The 16,979-nt window shown below is 41.1% G+C and overlaps 1 protein-coding gene across 7 annotated transcripts in view; it reads right to left on the bottom strand.

The window, feature by feature from the left end:
• Nucleotides 1–15,988, bottom strand: part of DOP1A (DOP1 leucine zipper like protein A) — an 87,285-nt gene extending 71,297 nt beyond the window's left edge. For 4 of the 7 annotated variants that reach the window (XM_038397699.2, XM_043510570.1, XM_043510569.1 and 1 more), the window contains exon 1: nucleotides 15,777–15,905. The gene's annotated coding sequence lies outside the window, so the exon portion shown is untranslated. Of the gene's footprint in view, nucleotides 1–319; nucleotides 341–2,517; nucleotides 2,604–15,776 lie in introns of those variants that run through there. The other 3 variants (XM_038397691.2, XM_038397692.2, XM_043510568.1) reach the window with 3 other exon arrangements.
• Nucleotides 15,989–16,979: the final 991 nt, after the last annotated feature.

Raw genomic sequence — 16,979 nt, 5'->3', positions numbered from 1 at the left:
CATCCATATATTATACTTTTAAAAGGGATTACTGTATACTGTTTTGTATAAAGTAAGTCTATGCATACAGGTACAAGTTAAATAGCATTTTGTAATCACAGGTTTTAGCAGCATGTTGTAGTGGTCTACACTGAACTCGGTGGGATTCCCTGGTTACAACAATGTTCTGACACACCATCACAGGACTTATATTGTGTATCCATATTTTAGTTTTACTTAATCTTCTTTTCTTTTTTTTTCCTCCACTGCTCCTTTGGTATTGTCCACAAAACCCTCTGGGAATTACAACTTATACTAGTGTAATTTTACTCTAACATACCTGGCAATTGCAGTTTTTGTCGCAGTCTTTTCTGCTTGATAGCTCACAAAACACACACAAAGACTTAAGGTTTCTAAATTCCTGCAAATGACATAAATTTCACTACATAACAGATTTCACATCCAACAAATGCAGTTTTCTGTCTTGGGTAAGAGCAAAGAATGGGAAGGACAATGAGTTGGTTGACGTAACTCTATGTTCAATTTCAGGATGAAGTCCAGTAGACAGCAAAAAAACACATTCCTCAAGTGTAAAACTGAAGATGGGAGTAATAATAAGAGAACTCCATTCATTATCTGGCCTAGCAGATGTGATTACAACTTAAAAAGTTACTTTGAAAGACAGCTCCTATTAAGCTTCCATTGTGAAGTAACAGAGAGAGTTACTGGGGAGTGTATTACAGCAAAGTAAAGGCCTCTGAAATAACTGAAAGCGGAAAAGTCAATGTAGAGGTGGAAAGCAATATCCCAAGACCTAAGACGAAGAATACAGCAAAGGTATAAATCCTTGGAAACTGTTATGAGGAAGTCAAAAACATTGTGAAGGAATCAGAAAATTAATGCTTCTTGAATTATACTATCTAATAAATGTCTTCTTATTGTCCAAGATGTGGACATAGAATGTGGAGAATTTTATGCCATTCACCAGGCACTTAGCAATCTCAGCAAGAAACCCTATTCTGTGGAACCCTATTCCATAAACTTCAATACAGTTACCTCAGGTGACTGGGTAACTGAAGAGAACAAAGCCGTAGGAAAGATAATCTCGTATTTTGGGATACATATAGGGAGATTAATCATCATGCTCATCAAGCCAGAAAAACATGAGTGGTGAGTCTACCCAAGAGCAAGCAATATCACCACCTCTGTCTCAGCCAATTTTTCTCAGCTCTTTCAGTAACTGGGGGAAAGGGAGAAAGTTGTACCTTCAAGCTTCCATTATAATACTCAGTGAAGACACAGCTAAACAGGTTTCAACAGCTGAACCAAGTGAACTTAGCAGATACAGTCAAGGTGAGCCAGTCAATTTTGCCAAGGCGTTTGATGTCACCAGATTCGAGCTGAGCTAGTCTTCCCAGGATTTCTTCTTTCACTGCAGTTAGGAGATAGCATACCACTCAAATACCCAGGAGAAAGGCAAGATTGGTGACAATGAGAAATCATTCAGGCGTTACCCCATTCCCCCAAGAACCCTGGTGAAAGGTGGAGGACTCCGGTATTGATCTCTGATATCACGGCAATGGGACCATAAAAATAAACAAATAAATATCTAGTTGGATAACTCTCTGCTCTGTCTTCAACATACTCTCTCCACCTGTCTTTTCTTCCCCAGGATCATGGGAATACTTGGTTATCTATTTCCTTGTCCTCCTTTTGTGAGCCTCTTTCTCCCCTGCCCTCCGTTTGTTAGTTTTTTCTTTCTTATTCCTAGAAAATAAAACACGAATGAGAACTAAGGAAGAAGGAAAGAAAGAAAGCAGAAATGTGCTTCTAGATACAAGGAGGCTAACGAACTGGAAGGGACATGGGACAGATGGGGCCTATATATAAAGGCTGGATTCACAAATCTTTTGCATCCTTGCTGCCTGGTGGATGGAACAATAATGATGATTGTCCTTTATTTTCTCTGTGGCAGGACAGAAGAGGAAAGCATGATACCAATGTTTAATGAAGCAAATATGCTCAATGAGAGTGCCAATTTATGCATTCTGGGATTCCCCATTGAAGTTAAGGGCTTGAATTCTATTCCTTTTATGAAATTTTGTTTAACAATCTTTGCTTTGAATTAAATGCGGAAAAAGATCCATTTTACGCAGAGAATAAAGTCTTAGGGATATAATGACTGTCAATATTTGATCTCCAAGAATGAAATAAAATATTAACAGTAAAAGAGAAGAAAGAATAAACATACAAAAGCAGCAGGCTTCCTATTTTTTCAGACTTTAGCAGTAGCACAGAGGAATGGAGGAAAGAACTGACACAGTGAATAAATGTTTCTTAGGTTAAAAATATTTCAGCATCTTCTTTATCCAGCTACATGTTATGTACAACAAAGCCACTTATATTTTGGTGGGGAGAGAGGCTTGGCTTCCCGTCCAGGCTCCCGCCCCCGAACCCACAAATGTTTGTGTGAAAGAGTGAGAGCAAAGAATATGGACTCTTATTTAGAAACAGAAGATCAGGACTATTATATGTTACCTAAAGAACAATGTGTCCGTTTTCCTGGAGACCTTACTTCTGACTTAAATATCAGCAGTTCAGTATATCTTCCTGGCTCTTTTCCCTATACAAATATGACAATTAGTAGCCTGTAATTAAATAATCTACATATTTAGAAATTGGTCAAGTGTCCACTACTTGACACTAATGAAATTATAGTATTAATTAATTGCTAATATGTGCATTGTTAGGTTTCTTCATAATTATGCAAATAATTACAACACATAGATTATATTTTACTTTATCATATTCAGTAATAGAGCCACTTTCCCTTACCCTCTCTCATTTAGCCTGAGACTCACGTCCCTGCTCTACCTTGTCAATGTGGAGAAAGCTTTCACTAACCACTGTATGTGCTATACATGTTCTGTGGATAAAGAAACTACAATGCTATAAATCCAGTTCCTTTTACTAGCACTACATTCAATCACAATTATTTTAAAATCAAAAATATGGGGGAAAAATCAATTTAAGTTTCCTTAAGATTCCATATTTATCCTCTATTAGGATATTTTATTCCAAATTACTACTATACTGAATTATCAAAATAATCTGTATTAGATAAAGATTATTTCTTCAACCCATTATATATTTGATTAATGTTGAGTTTTATTTATTTCTTCTGAAAAATTAACAGAATAAATAATATCTTCAGCTACTAATGACCTAGTAAGTGTTGTTATTATTAAAACATTTACCCAATGTGATTTCTGTACAACTGATTTTGTACAGCATTACCATTATTATTTGAAGTGTCAATACAGCAAAATATAGTGTAACAATGTCTTCTGAATCTAGAATGGATTAGATTTCAGTATACCTTTACCAATATTCCTCCATGCATCTACCCTGAGCATAAATACAAATTCAAGAGAAGGCCTGGTTTAACTATAATGTGACCTGAAAGAACTGTCCCTGAACAGCTCTGGGACATTTGATCTGGCAGGTTACATAATAACTGCAAGTTATTATAGTCACAGAAACTAACCATCCCCAGGGAAAGTTTTGTCTTTTTTCATTGCATAGTCTTTTCAATAACAGACCCCAGCTTCCCCGTACCACTTATTTTTAAAATACCCTAATTTATAGTAAAAGTAACCGCACTCTTGCCATTAACTTGCATACAGTAGTCATGATTAAAGTTTATTGTCTTTTTTTAAAAGAAAATTCTATAATTTCAAATAAATCTTTCAACATGTACAATAGGAGAAAAAATAACATTAAAATAACGTTACAGTCTCACTTTAATTTGTGAGAAATAAGGAATGTATTTGTTCTTCCATTTCTATTTTTGTCAGCATGAAGGCCTTGTATCACAATGTCGTTTTTACCCTTTTTATTTTTCATTTTTATCATGTACTCTAACGACTATTTTTTCTTTGCACTGATTTACAACTAAAGGAAAGATGCAACAAAATTTTTGTCAAACTGTATAGTTCTAATAAATCAATACAACATTATTAAAGCTCAGTAATAGTATCGTCTACTAAAATGAAGCAATGGAGCAAATATGTCTCATGCAGAACTTACTACTTTTTCTCATATTCCCTACTTAAAAAAATTAGCCTCCATTAAGTGGTTAATGAAGCCAAAATGTGTGGAGACAGTTAATCTCTTAGAATGTGATACACTACTTCTTTTATTTCTTGCCATTGCAGGTAATAACAGCATAAAACTATGTTTGTGTTTAATTCACATTATTAATACAGAAACATGTTCCTTCCCCCCCACCCCAATACCATATTTTGTTTTGTTCATGGCTTCTAACTTAGAAAGTTGAACCAAATATATAATTAAATTTGATGGCCCAAACAAAAATAACTTAAGGAAAACATATGATTTCCTCTGTTGCACGTTCACAAACATACAACACTAAACAAATTATTTATTTGCTTGTCTCTTGCACTCTTCACTCAGTAGCAGAGCCAGCTATCTCTGTGAAGATTTTTCTAATTATTTTACTGTTATGATCATTCAGACAGAGCAATCTGTCTCTTTCTGTAGGTGTAGCGTCCAGAGGAGGGGGAACATATGCAGTCTTTTCAGAATGAAGTTTCTCCCAGTCTCCCACACATTCTAGATAAATCTATTCAATTACTTTTTAAATGAACCCACTTCCATTTCATGGCTGGTAAACTGTCAACAGAAAGAACCCCAGGCCTATTATCACTGGGGATTATTAATGCTTCTTAAGAAACGAAAGATGCCAAATAGACCCACAAACCACAGTTTGAGGGTATGTTCAAGTCATCATTGCTTGACGCTAACAGTCTTGATCCTATCACCAACATCCCATTCTTGAGGAAAGTTATTAACAAAACAGTGACTGGCCAATTCTGGATACCTGTAGATTTTTGTCAGTCTGACAAGAAAACCACAGTTATTTTTGGTTGTGGATCTCCTTTTAATATGTTATTTGTCCATGTTATTTATTTAGTGATCATCCCTTAACACCACTGATTATGTCACCTTCCTCTGACACCAGGTAAGGGCAGACATGGTTGTTTTAGAAGAACCATGCTGTTTTTCAGAACCACTATTTATCCTCCCCAAAGATCCTCAGACACAGGGCCTCATAGTGTTCCATTGTGATCCAAGAACCCCTTAATGCCACCTGGCAAGGGGGTTACAGGAATATCTTGATTCTGGTACGTACATTATCAAAGCCAGGATTACTACTTATTAATATCATTCTGAAATGTATGCACAAACACTATGTAAGGAATTATGTTTATATACTGAATAAATGATACTGAAGTCTGTATCAAGGCAGGGTACAAAACAGGTTTTTCTCCAAACAGGATGTCAGAAATGTACATCTCTCTGTCAAAATGTAAATTAAGCATTGTAAGATCAAACAATGATATCCATTTACATACAGGTTTCAGAGTAGCAGCCAGAAAGAAAAGGAGTACTTGTGGCACCTTAGAGACTAACAAATTTATTAGAGCATAAGCTTTCGTGAGCTCCAGCTCACTTCATCGGATGCATTTGGTGGAAAACATGCATTTTTCCACCAAATGCATCCGATGAAGTGAGCTGGAGCTCACGAAAGCTTATGCTCTAATAAATTTGTTAGTCTCTAAGGTGCCACAAGTACTCCTTTTCTTTTTGCGAATACAGACTAACACGGCTGCTACTCTGAAACCTGTCAGAGTAGCAGCCGTGTTAGTTTGCATTTACATACAAAGTCAGAAGTTAGTAAGAGATGTGAAGTCAACAAGGAAGCAGCACACAGGAAAAACAAACCACCAGTGGTTATACTGCCTGTGTAAAAAGACAATAAGATTTGGGCTTATATCTGTGAGGCAAACAAGACACTTCTGCAACCTAAACCTAGGAAGTAAACAGGCAGTGTGTTTATATTTATGAAAATGGGATCTCAGCCAGGTTTGTCTGGAAAGCTGAAGACGACATTGGGTTAGATAAAACTACTTTAGTCAGGAGGTTAAGTTTAGTCCTTTTGCAATTTTGTTTTATATCTAACCATTTGTTTCTAATACCCTTGCTCACTATCACTTTAATCTTGAATTTTTGGTAATAAACATATCCTTGTTTTCACTATAAATATACCTAAGAGCTTTGATATGAAGCAAGGTGCTGATCCTGGGTTGAATAGTACAAACTGATGTGTATATTGTTATTTTGGGGACAGGGGACTGGGTATTACTGTCAGTGTTCAGCGGATAAAAGGCTGGACATGACGGGAAATGTTTCACCAGGGATGCACCTATTATTAACCTGCAAGGCAAAGTAAGTGGTGATAGAGTCCAAAGGAGAGTGCTTGGATGGCTAACAACCTGGTGGTATCAGGGAGCTGACACCCAGGTAAGCACAAGCAATATTCCCTCACACTGGAGAGAAGGGGTAACAAGGTGACTCACAGTCCTGGGTGCCCTGAGAATCATCACATGTTATCACCTCTTCTGTTCAATAAGCTGTACGTTAGCTTACCTAGGAGTGTCCTATCTCGTTAAGGGACAAGCTGGATCCTATAGCCAGGACAGTCTAGTATGTAATCAATGAGGCCTTCCCAACCTTAGGATGAGCTATTTAAACAGGAATCTGAACAAGGGAGAGGGTTCTTTCTCCCAGCATCCAGGAGACTAGTCTAACCAGATTCAGACACTTTGATGACTAAGTTTGAAAGCTTTGAACCAGGGTCCTGAGGTGAGAACATTACATGCTGTTTATTGTAATTGCTCCTGTTCTGAAACCTTATTAAAGAAGACATGCTATTGTATTGTTATGTCCTGGGTTCTCCCTTCCCAGCTCTGCTAAAATGATTCTCATGATGCCTAACTGGGGAAAATAAGGTGGGGCTCCCCTGCAGTGCCACACCTGGCCACAAGAGGGCATGCAGAAATTTCCCACGCCTTTACAGGGAAATACTGAGGCGATTTTGGCCACAGCCAAAAATATTATTAAATTGATAGTCAGCTCTATGACTCTTCAAGAAAGCCTAGAATTAATAGTCTCCTCTTTCTCAGTGTGTTATCCAATATAGGTAGCTTTCATCTAGGTTTGTATCTTAAATTTAATCCTTATGTGATGCTAACTGGTAGAAGGAACTGGAGGAGCTAGCCAGAGTTGTGCATTCTCCTTTTATTGAGGGTTTATGACAAATGTTTGTGTAAGTGTTTTGCAATACCAGTGTTATTAAACTTCTGAACGTGTCTAGATTTTTAGGTATCAGTGGCAACTAAAGTATTTCTTTGTCTTTGGCTGACCAAGAGATTGGGTTGCTCCCTTTCCTTTCCGATACAGTCCTCACAATAGGCTACTTCACATCCATGTTGTATTACTACAAAGTGTTTTACTTAGAACTACCCCTGAAGACCATTCTGAAGTTTAGCTAGGGCAGAATTCCACATTTTAAGTAAGAGAGATAAGGTGGACAAGGTAATACCTTTTATTGGACCATCTTGAGAGACAAACTTTCAAGAGCGAAAACTCTAGATCTGACCTACCAGTCCCCATCCTCAAAAGAAACCTGCACAATACTTTTAAATTCATAACCTTGCTAGACACTAAAAATCACGGTTTTAATAAAGATGCTCTATTTATGGCCTATTACAACAATCTGTAACTCATTAATCCCATAGGCGATGCATGGGGAGGCATGTAGGGTCAAGTGTCCCCCAGATTTCTGCTTAGCCTGCTGAGGGAGAACATAAGAATGGCCAAACTGGGTCAAACCAAAGGTCCATCTATCCCAGTATCCTGTCTTCCAACAGTGGCCAATGTCAGATGCTTCAGGGAGAATGAATAGACCAGGAAATCATCAACAGCCATTTTATAAGGTCCAGAGTCCAGGTATTAACAGATAAGAGTTCACTGAGGCTAATAAATAACTAATTAACCAATACCTAATTGAGCAGAATAAGACAGCTCACATGATGATAACTAGGATAAATATTTCAAACACTTTCAGCACTAACTTCCCTACTTCTAGCTTCACAACACGTTTTTATGATTAAACTAAAGCAAATACTCAGAGATGTAATAATTATTTTTACATTTAAAAAAAAACAAAGCACATTTCCCACTGCTTTGAGCAAAATAAGTGCCCACAGACTTCTCACTACAAGTGGGAAATCCAGAAATCGCCAGCAGTCATCTTCTTAAAGAGAAGAAAAAGATTTGTGACACTTGGATGATATTTAGCCTCGCCTTCCCCTTTTTTAAAAACAGTTTTGCATAGTATTAAAACTGTATTAAACAGTATTATACACTTTATTAAATAAAATAATAAAATGAAAACATTAGTCTTCCAATTGAAAACTTGATTCCAGTTCCCCATCTCTAAAATGAGAATAACAATACTTCCTTTCTCCCACCCTCTGTCTTTTCTACTTTGGCCTCGTCTACACTACGAGTTTATGTCGGATTTAGCCCCATTAAATCCGAATTAACCCTGCACCCGTCCACACAACGAAGCCATTTTTTTGACATAAAGGGCTCATAAAACCGATTTCTGTACTCCTCCCCAACGAGGGGATTAGCGCTGAAATCGACATTGCTGTTTCGAATTAGGGTTAGTGTGGATGCAATTCGAAGGTATTGGCCTCTGAGAGCTATCCCACAGTGCACCATTGTGACTACTCTGGACAGCACTCTGAACTTGGATGCATTGGCCAGGTGTACAGGAAAAGCCCCGGGAACTTTTGAATCTCATTTCCTGTTTGGCCAGGCGAGCTCATCAGCACAGGTGACCATGCAGTCCCAGAATCGAAAAAGAGCTCCAGCATGGACCGAACGGGAGGTACTGGATCTGATCGCTGTATGGGGAGAGGAATCCATGCTATCAGAACTACATTCCAAACGACGAAATGCCAAAACATTTAAAAAAAATCTCAGAGGCCATGAGGGACAGAGGCTACATCAGGGACGCAACACAGTGCCGTGTGAAACTTAAGGAGCTCAGACAAGCATACCAGAAAACCAAAAAATCAAACCGACGCTCCGGGACACAGCACCAGACATGCCGCTTCTATGCTGAGCTGCATGCAATCCTAGAGGGGGTCGCCACCACTATCGCACCCCTGTCCGTGGACTCCAAGGATGGGATACTCTCTGCCATGGCTGAGGATTTTGCAGATGGGGAAAATGAGGAGGACGAGGAGCTTGGGGAAAGCACACAGCACACCGTTTCCCCCGACAGCCAGGATCTTTTTATCACCCTGACTGAAATACCCTCCCAACCCTATGAAGCCAGAGAAGGGACCTCTGGTGAGTGTACCTTTTTAAATATAATACATGTTATAAAAGCAAGCATTTTTTAATGATTAAGTAGCCCTGAGGACTTGGGATGCATTCGTGGCCAGTATTGCTACTGGAAAAGTCTGTTAACGTGTCTGGGGATGGAGCGGAAATCTTCCAGGGACATCTCCATGAAGCTCTCCTGGAAGTACTCTAAAAGCCTTTGCAGAAGGTTTCTGAGGAGAGCAGCCTTATTCCGTCCTCCATGGTAGGACACTTTACCATGCCATGCGAGTAGCAAGTAATCTGGTATCATTGCATAACAAAGCCTGGCAGCATATGGTCCTGGTGTTTGCTGGCATTCAAGCAACATCCGTTCTTTATCTCTCTGTGTTATCCTCAGGAGAGTGATATCATTCATGGTAACCTGGTTGAAATAGGCGAATTTGATTAAGGGACATTCACAGGAGGCCATTCCTACTGGGCTGTTTGCCTGTGGCTGAAAAGAAATCCTCCCTGCAGTTAGCCATGCGGTGGGAGGGAGGGCCATTGGTGCTGAGCTGTTCGCATTTGGCTAGCAAGGATCTTCCCTGATACCAGCCACGCGGTGGGGGGAGGGGAAAGCGATTACTAATATTGTTTAAATTTCTTCTTTGACCTATATTTCATTGTAAAGGCATTTTCCACTGTTTCCTTAAATATAATCCTCCACGTCCTCCTAATTAAATCTCCAGACTGCTGTCCTAACAATTCCACTGACCAATTCTAATATTAAATATCCCTGTCTCCCTTCTCAAAGTTATCAGTGGTCATCACTTCAACACTCTGGAAGAACAAACATTACTTACATCCCTAGAAATTCCTCAAGATATATTAATGTAAATAACACATCACTTGCACAGGTCCTTGGTTGACAGAGCAGCAGCTAACAACTGATCTATACTTTATTCTGTGAAGCTGAAACATTTTAACTTAGGTGTATGGATGGGGATCTTTTTCAACCGCCCACTAGCATTCTATACTGAACCACTGTTTAACAATCCGACCTTGGAATAAAGTAAGAGCAGATGCTACTCAGAAATGGATCATATTCATACATATATTACTCATTTATTAAAAAACAGCTATTCTATTCCTTAACTCTATTTCCTAGTTTTCAGAGGGTTAAGTTTTGCAAATGATGTTCTGAAGAGCATGACATGCCGCCAGGCAACCGTAACTCTGTATTAACGTAGCTTTGTCAGTGAATTTTCATAATATGCAATTTTGGGTAGATGTGAGATTAACCTTTCATCAAATGGGCCTGATATCTCTTTCAAGGTTGAAAAAACATTTTTATCAACTACTGAATTGGAACAAATCCACTTCACCTTTACCTCTTGAATGTCTCAATACTGTACCTCAAAGAAGGTGGCAAGGAAACAAAGCTGAAATATTCTCTCTTCCAATTTTACTGTCATTAGGATATTGCACCAATATTTTTGGGAAAATTCCAAAAGTTGTGGGTGTCTTTCTGATTTTGTTTAAGGAAATACAAACATCATCATATCTTAAACCTAGACTATAAAGTCATACTGGGAACCAGTACAATTTAAAGATTTTAATCCTCATCACTTTTAGGTTTGCATTCGAAGTAGCCATATCAGAGTTTGCATTTGAAGTGCATTGTTTCACTTCTTCCCCATCTAAGCAGCTGGCATTCAGTCATTTTCTCTATATATGCAATTTATGCAAACCATTGGATTCATCACAGAAAAAAAAATCTATGAAGCTTAGTGAGGCAGAAGTCTTTTTTTCCACTTGTTTAGGGCAAGTGTGTATGTTCCCCACATTGATTGACACATTTTGCCAGAAGTCATATTTCTTAGCCTTATTTTATCTTAGTAGTTAAAAAAAAAACAAAAGAAAAAAACTGTGTATGTTCTTGGAACCTCCAAACGTGTTCATGGACAAACACCTTGCCCAACATTCTATTTTATGTATCTTGTTGCGCCAAAATATTACCAAACCATTTATTTTTATTAAGAAATTATATCACATACGACATGTTCCTAAACATTTTCTAGATTGCGACTGTTTTGCAGAGCACTTCATTCATATATCCTACTCATGGATTATTAGAGTGTAAATCTTTATCTGACCTCTTCTACGACTAGAACTTGGGCAAACAATTATTCCACAATTTTTTAATCCCCCTTTAAAACTGAATCCAAAAAGGAAGGACACTAAAACTAACTCGGGTTAGTTCACTACATGTTTACATCTGATACTATGACCTCAATCCACCAAAGCACTTAAGCACAAGCGTAGTCCCATTGACATAATGGGATTACTCATATTCTTAGTCAAGCACCTGCTTAAATCCTTTGATGCATCAGGATCTATACAATTAGTTAGTAAAGACTGCTAAGTACAGCATGTATATTTTCAACATTTGTTTCCTTTCTACAGGAGCAGAACTTTCTGGCAGGAAATCTATTGAGATCCTTCACAAGTCAATAGACGGTTCTGCCACTTGTTCTAAAATCTCTGAGAGAGTGTTAAACTGTTTAAAATAGAAAAATTAAAATAGCACTGTAGTGGTAGTTAAACTTCTTTTTTGAATGGTTCAGTGCTTTATTTTCATTTTTGCTTTTAGGAGATCGGTAATACATTTGATATAAATATCATTTCCTTTTCCTCCCATAAACTTTGAAATGGAGAAAATAAAAAAAAACAGAAGAGATTTTTTAGTTGTGTTCATCTCCTAATCGGATAGACAAAAGAAACGCAAACAGTCTCCACTTGAATATTATGCAATTCCATTTTATTGTCCCCCTCCATGCTCTACTCCTCACACCTGGTTATTTCTGGGGCTGTCTCTTCTTTACCACCACCCACTTCCTTAAACCTTTTCTCGACCTGGTCTGCATTCTTCCTCTTCCTATGCCCTTTTTGGGTCTTTTCTGGTCACTGCATATCTAAAATCTATGCTGTGCCATTAGAGTGAAATTGGCAGAAGACTACTCAGTGAACAAACTTTCAGTGGCTCGGCAGAAGCAGAACCAAACAAAGTAAGCTTGAGTTAATTTCCATAAGGTGAAAAGAAAAGGAGAACTTGTGGCACCTTAGAGACTAACAAATTTATTTGAGCATAAGCTTTCGTGAGCTACAGTTCACTTCATTGGATGTATCCAATGAAGTGAGCTGTAGCTCACAAAAGCTTATGCTCAAATAAATATGTTAGTCTCTAAGGTGCCACAAGTCCTCTTTTTCTTTTTGGGGATATAGACTAACACGGCTGCTACACTGAAACCTGTCACTTTCCATAAGGTGTTACTGTGATCATCCATTACAATATAGCATCACAAAATAATTTCTAACATGAAAGGGCCAGGGAAAGAGGTAGCATAGGTGCAGTTTTGCATTATATAAACATTCACTGGCATTTCATTAAACAATGTGTTGAATGCCACTAATAACCAGGGCAAACAAGGCAGCAAGTTAGGATTCTAAACCGTCCTCCAGCTCTCATTCCCAGGTTCCCTGAATTCACGGAATGCCAACTCCCATTTACAGTAAAATGAATCAAGCACACTATGCAGCTGACATTCCATCAACCATAAACTCTGATACATCAGAGTTGGCTTAAATAAAGGAGATACTATTTTAAATTTTTGAATATTTTGAAGACTATTAAATATTTTTGTATCTCAACTGGTATATTTTTTTTCCTAACACCTGATCTGCTTAAAAATTAGATCAACCTAACTACGCTGCTCGGGGCTGTGAAAAATTTCACGCTGTGAGCACTATTGTTAGATCAACCCTACTATAGACACAGCTAGGTCCACAAAAAAATTCTTCAGTCCAGCTAGCTATTGCCTCTCAGAACGGTGAATTAACTACATCAGTGGAAAAAAAAACAAAACATTAGTTCATGTAGGAAGCATCTATTCTACTGCAGCATAGCTGCAGCTGTAGCACTGGTAGTGTAGATGTAGCTTCAGTTTGCAAAAAAACGATACTACCTACTGATGTGGATGCAGCAGCAAAATGAGGACAGACGCATGGAATTAAGCAGCAGGTTGCAACTTTTATTAAACTTTAACCCATCACCCATACTCTCCTATACCGGGCATTTAATTGGTTCCAGTGTTAACGTTACAGAGCTCCTTACTGTATAATCCATCGGTAGCTCCAGGGTTACAGGACTCCTTGCCATATAACCCATAACCTGGGGTAGATTCAACTCTCTCTGAGTCCTAGGACTGCTCCCCTCCCATGAAGAGGACAGAGGGTCAGCAGGGTGGAGACTTTGACCCATGAGAGACACAAGGTCTCACCCATCACATGAGCCCAAGACCCATCATCAAAATCCCAAATCTTTTACCTTCATTTTATTCACTTAACTGCACTGGAAACTGGCCAAAAGTTGTGATTAACAAGCAACTCCATCCCAGTACCTCAATTAGGTACTAAGCACATTCCCACTTAATCCATTGTGGCTTGATAGTACCGCAAGGAAGGCAAAAAAAAATCTCCCTGGTCCTCTACTAGTTGGCCCATGGGAGAAAAATATTTCTTCCTCATCCTCTAAACAGGCAAACAGCAAGATGCACAGCATCTTTCAGGCTGGGTTCCCATTCCTAATTCAGGTGGATTGCTCGAACGGAGCTGTCAAAGGCTCCATATGACCCTTGTGTTGAGTTAAATCCAAGGAACTGAGAGATGCTGGCCAATCAGCATCTCTCTACCCCAGCAGCCACTGGATGCCAGAGATGTACATCGAACTGCCAAGCAGACTGATGCAAGTATTTAAAACAACCACAGACACTGGCTAAAACTTTCAAACAAAATTAAACCCTATTATTTTCAATATAATTTCAGGACATTATTTTTGATAGTGCAGGAATTTGAAAATACTGCTGTTTAAATGGCTGCCTTCCACCTCATACATTCTTTTGTCTCATATACATTCAGAATTAGAATGCAAGTATTGCTCTAAGCAGCAATTACAATTGGAACATTAAGCTATCATGTTCACATAAAAGATAGAGAAGTGCAAAGTTTAAGGTTCATGATAATTAATGAAAGACGACAGAGTGAGTTTGACAAATGTCCTGGTTACAATAAAGGTAGAGTCCCTCAGATTGTAACCTCTTCATGGTTCTTCTTAAGTATACGTACAGCACGTTTTAGGCACCACTGCAACATTAATACAAAACAAGTGATTGATTACTATACAAATACTGTTTCTTTAAGAACAAAGTTTAAAATTTAAAGCTTATAATAAATGAATTTGGTGTTTTTGGAAGCATCTCCCACTTTAGCATCCAGGTGCAAATCTTAAATTTAAACAGCCTGCAGTAAAAGCACACCCAGCCACAAAATCCTGTACTGCTCCAAACATCATAGGAAAAACCGTGCCAATCAATATCCACAAGCATGCCGGTATTTGACCAAAAAATGTGCTTTGCACTATGAACTGAAGGTTAATAGCTTCCAGCTCTTGCAGCACAAATGTTCCTCCATTCGGCATCCTACCCTCAAGACATTCTGCAGGGGCAAATCCAGGGACTAACAGCATCATTTTAGCTGATCTCATCAATTGCAATCATGCAAGGGGGCGGGGGGAGAGAGAAAGGCAGATAATTCACAAAACATACAGGGCTTTACAAATTAAAACCACTGCCTTGAATTGCACCAACAAGAGAAAAGAGTTGAAAGCAAATCATAGACCACCGGGGAACAGGGAGCCCTTCCACAGATTATTGCATTATTTTGGATTACTTTCCTTCCCCTTTTTACGGGGGGAGGCAGGGGACGACGCCCAGGGCAGTGGAGGAGACACAGGAGGACCTCCTCAGTGGGGACACGCAGGACAGGGGAAGAGAGGTGGAGGGGGCTGGCACGAGAGTCAGTAGCGTGCAGGGAGGAGGACACACCGGGGGAGGGGGGGGGTCTCAGGGCCTGGCACACGGGGAAAGGGGGAAGACACCCAGGGTGAGGGGGGGAAAGGGGAGAAACTCAAGTGCGGCGCCCAGGGTGGGTCAGGATGTGGTACGGGAAGAGGGGGACAACCGAGGCACTGGGCAGAAGGGGAGGGGGGGCACCCAGGGCGGGGAAGGTCAGGTGTGGAGCGGAGGGAGGGGGACATCCAGGGCGGGGGGGGGGGTGTCACGGGGCATCCAGAGGGGGCGGAGAGGGAGGGTGAAACACCCAGGCGGGGAGGATTAGGGATGGGGAGCGGGGGACACCCAAAACGGGGAGAGGAGGGTCCGGCTGTGGCGCGAGGGGGAGTAGCAGAGGCCCCAGCCCCAGGACGGTGTCCGGAGAGCCCCCCTCGCCTGACGGGCCGCGCCGCGCCGCGCACGTCCCCAGCGCCCTCTCCGCTCGCCGAGGCAGGGCCGGGAGGGGTAAAGGGCCGCTGCGGCCTCCAGCTGATCCGCGCCCGCAGCCCGCGACGCGCCGAGCGGCACAAACCGGGGAGTGGGAAGGGAAGCAGCGCGCGGTGCCCAAGCCCGGGAACGCGACCGGGACGGGGCGCTGGTTACCTGGGCGACAAGAGCCGGAAGAGCCCGACAGCGGAAAACACCGGAGCAGCCGCTGACAGCTCCCAGCATGCAGCGCGGCTTCCCGTTTCCGCCCCTCCTCCCATCAGGTCGCCTGCGCCACAGCGCCCCCTGCCGGGCCTCTGGCAGCGCAGCGCTTTGCCCCCTGCGGCGGGAAGCGTGGGTGCATGTGTGACAGAGCGTGTCTCTGTGTAGCGGGGCGAGGGCTGTGGGCATTCCCTGTATGCCTGACTGTAGGGAAGTGTGTGTATGCACGCAGGGGAAGTGTGTGTACGTGCTCTGTTGTGTGATGTGCATCGGTTTGTATCTCCGTGTAGGGGAGGTCTGTTGCCTATGCCTTGTGTGTAAGAAAGTGTATGAAAAAATGTCTCTGGGTGGACAAGTGTGTGCATGCATTCATTGTGTGTAGGTGTGTAAGAGACTGTGTGTCTTTGTGTAGGAAGGTGTATTGCCACATATGTGTCTACCTCTTTAAATAAAATTTGCAGCCTAACTCTTTGACTTTTAATCCTTTTGTTAGCTTGTGCACACAAAAATTGATAACATAAAATGTGTGTGTTCATTTCATAATGTTTTTAAAAGAGAAGGGAACTCGAAAAAAAGTACTATTTCTTAAAAAGTAAATGTCCTTGACTAGTAAAAGCAGAAGAGCCAGGGTATCATGCATTTCTCCCCACCTTTGTCTAGCTACATGAAATGACTCCTGGGAGAATTCTGCACCACTGCAGAATGCAGAGTTTTGCAGAAATCTTTGTTTCCCCTGCAGAATTCCTGGCTGCCGCTAGAGGCTGCTGGACTCTGCAGAGCCCAGCTCACAGCGAGCGGAGTGCCCAGCCTGGGAAGGCTGGAGGCCAGGCGCTCATTGATCCTCACTTTCCCAGGATGGGAGAGGGCCTGGGAGACCTAGGCAGCTCTGGCAAAGGGAGAGGCAGGGCTGGGCCGGGCCTCAGCACACCATGTCGCCGGGTGCGACAGTGAAGGAGCTGGGGGAGTAAAGGCTCTGGAAGTGCTGGTGTCTGGGCTGGGGATTGTGCTGTGGCTGGGCTCTGGGGCGGGGAAGAGGGGGAGGCTGGTGTCTGCGGGCTGCCCCGTGGCTTGGCTCTGGAAGCTTCCCCACAGCTGGCCTCTGTGGGGGGCGGGGGCACCTGGTGTCTGGGGCGTGCCCCGCAGCTGAACTTTGAGGGG

Source organism: Dermochelys coriacea, chromosome 3, assembly GCF_009764565.3.
Source record: "Dermochelys coriacea isolate rDerCor1 chromosome 3, rDerCor1.pri.v4, whole genome shotgun sequence".
NCBI classification, from domain to species: Eukaryota; Metazoa; Chordata; order Testudines; family Dermochelyidae; genus Dermochelys; species Dermochelys coriacea.
This window is presented reverse-complemented; position numbering and strand designations above follow the sequence as displayed.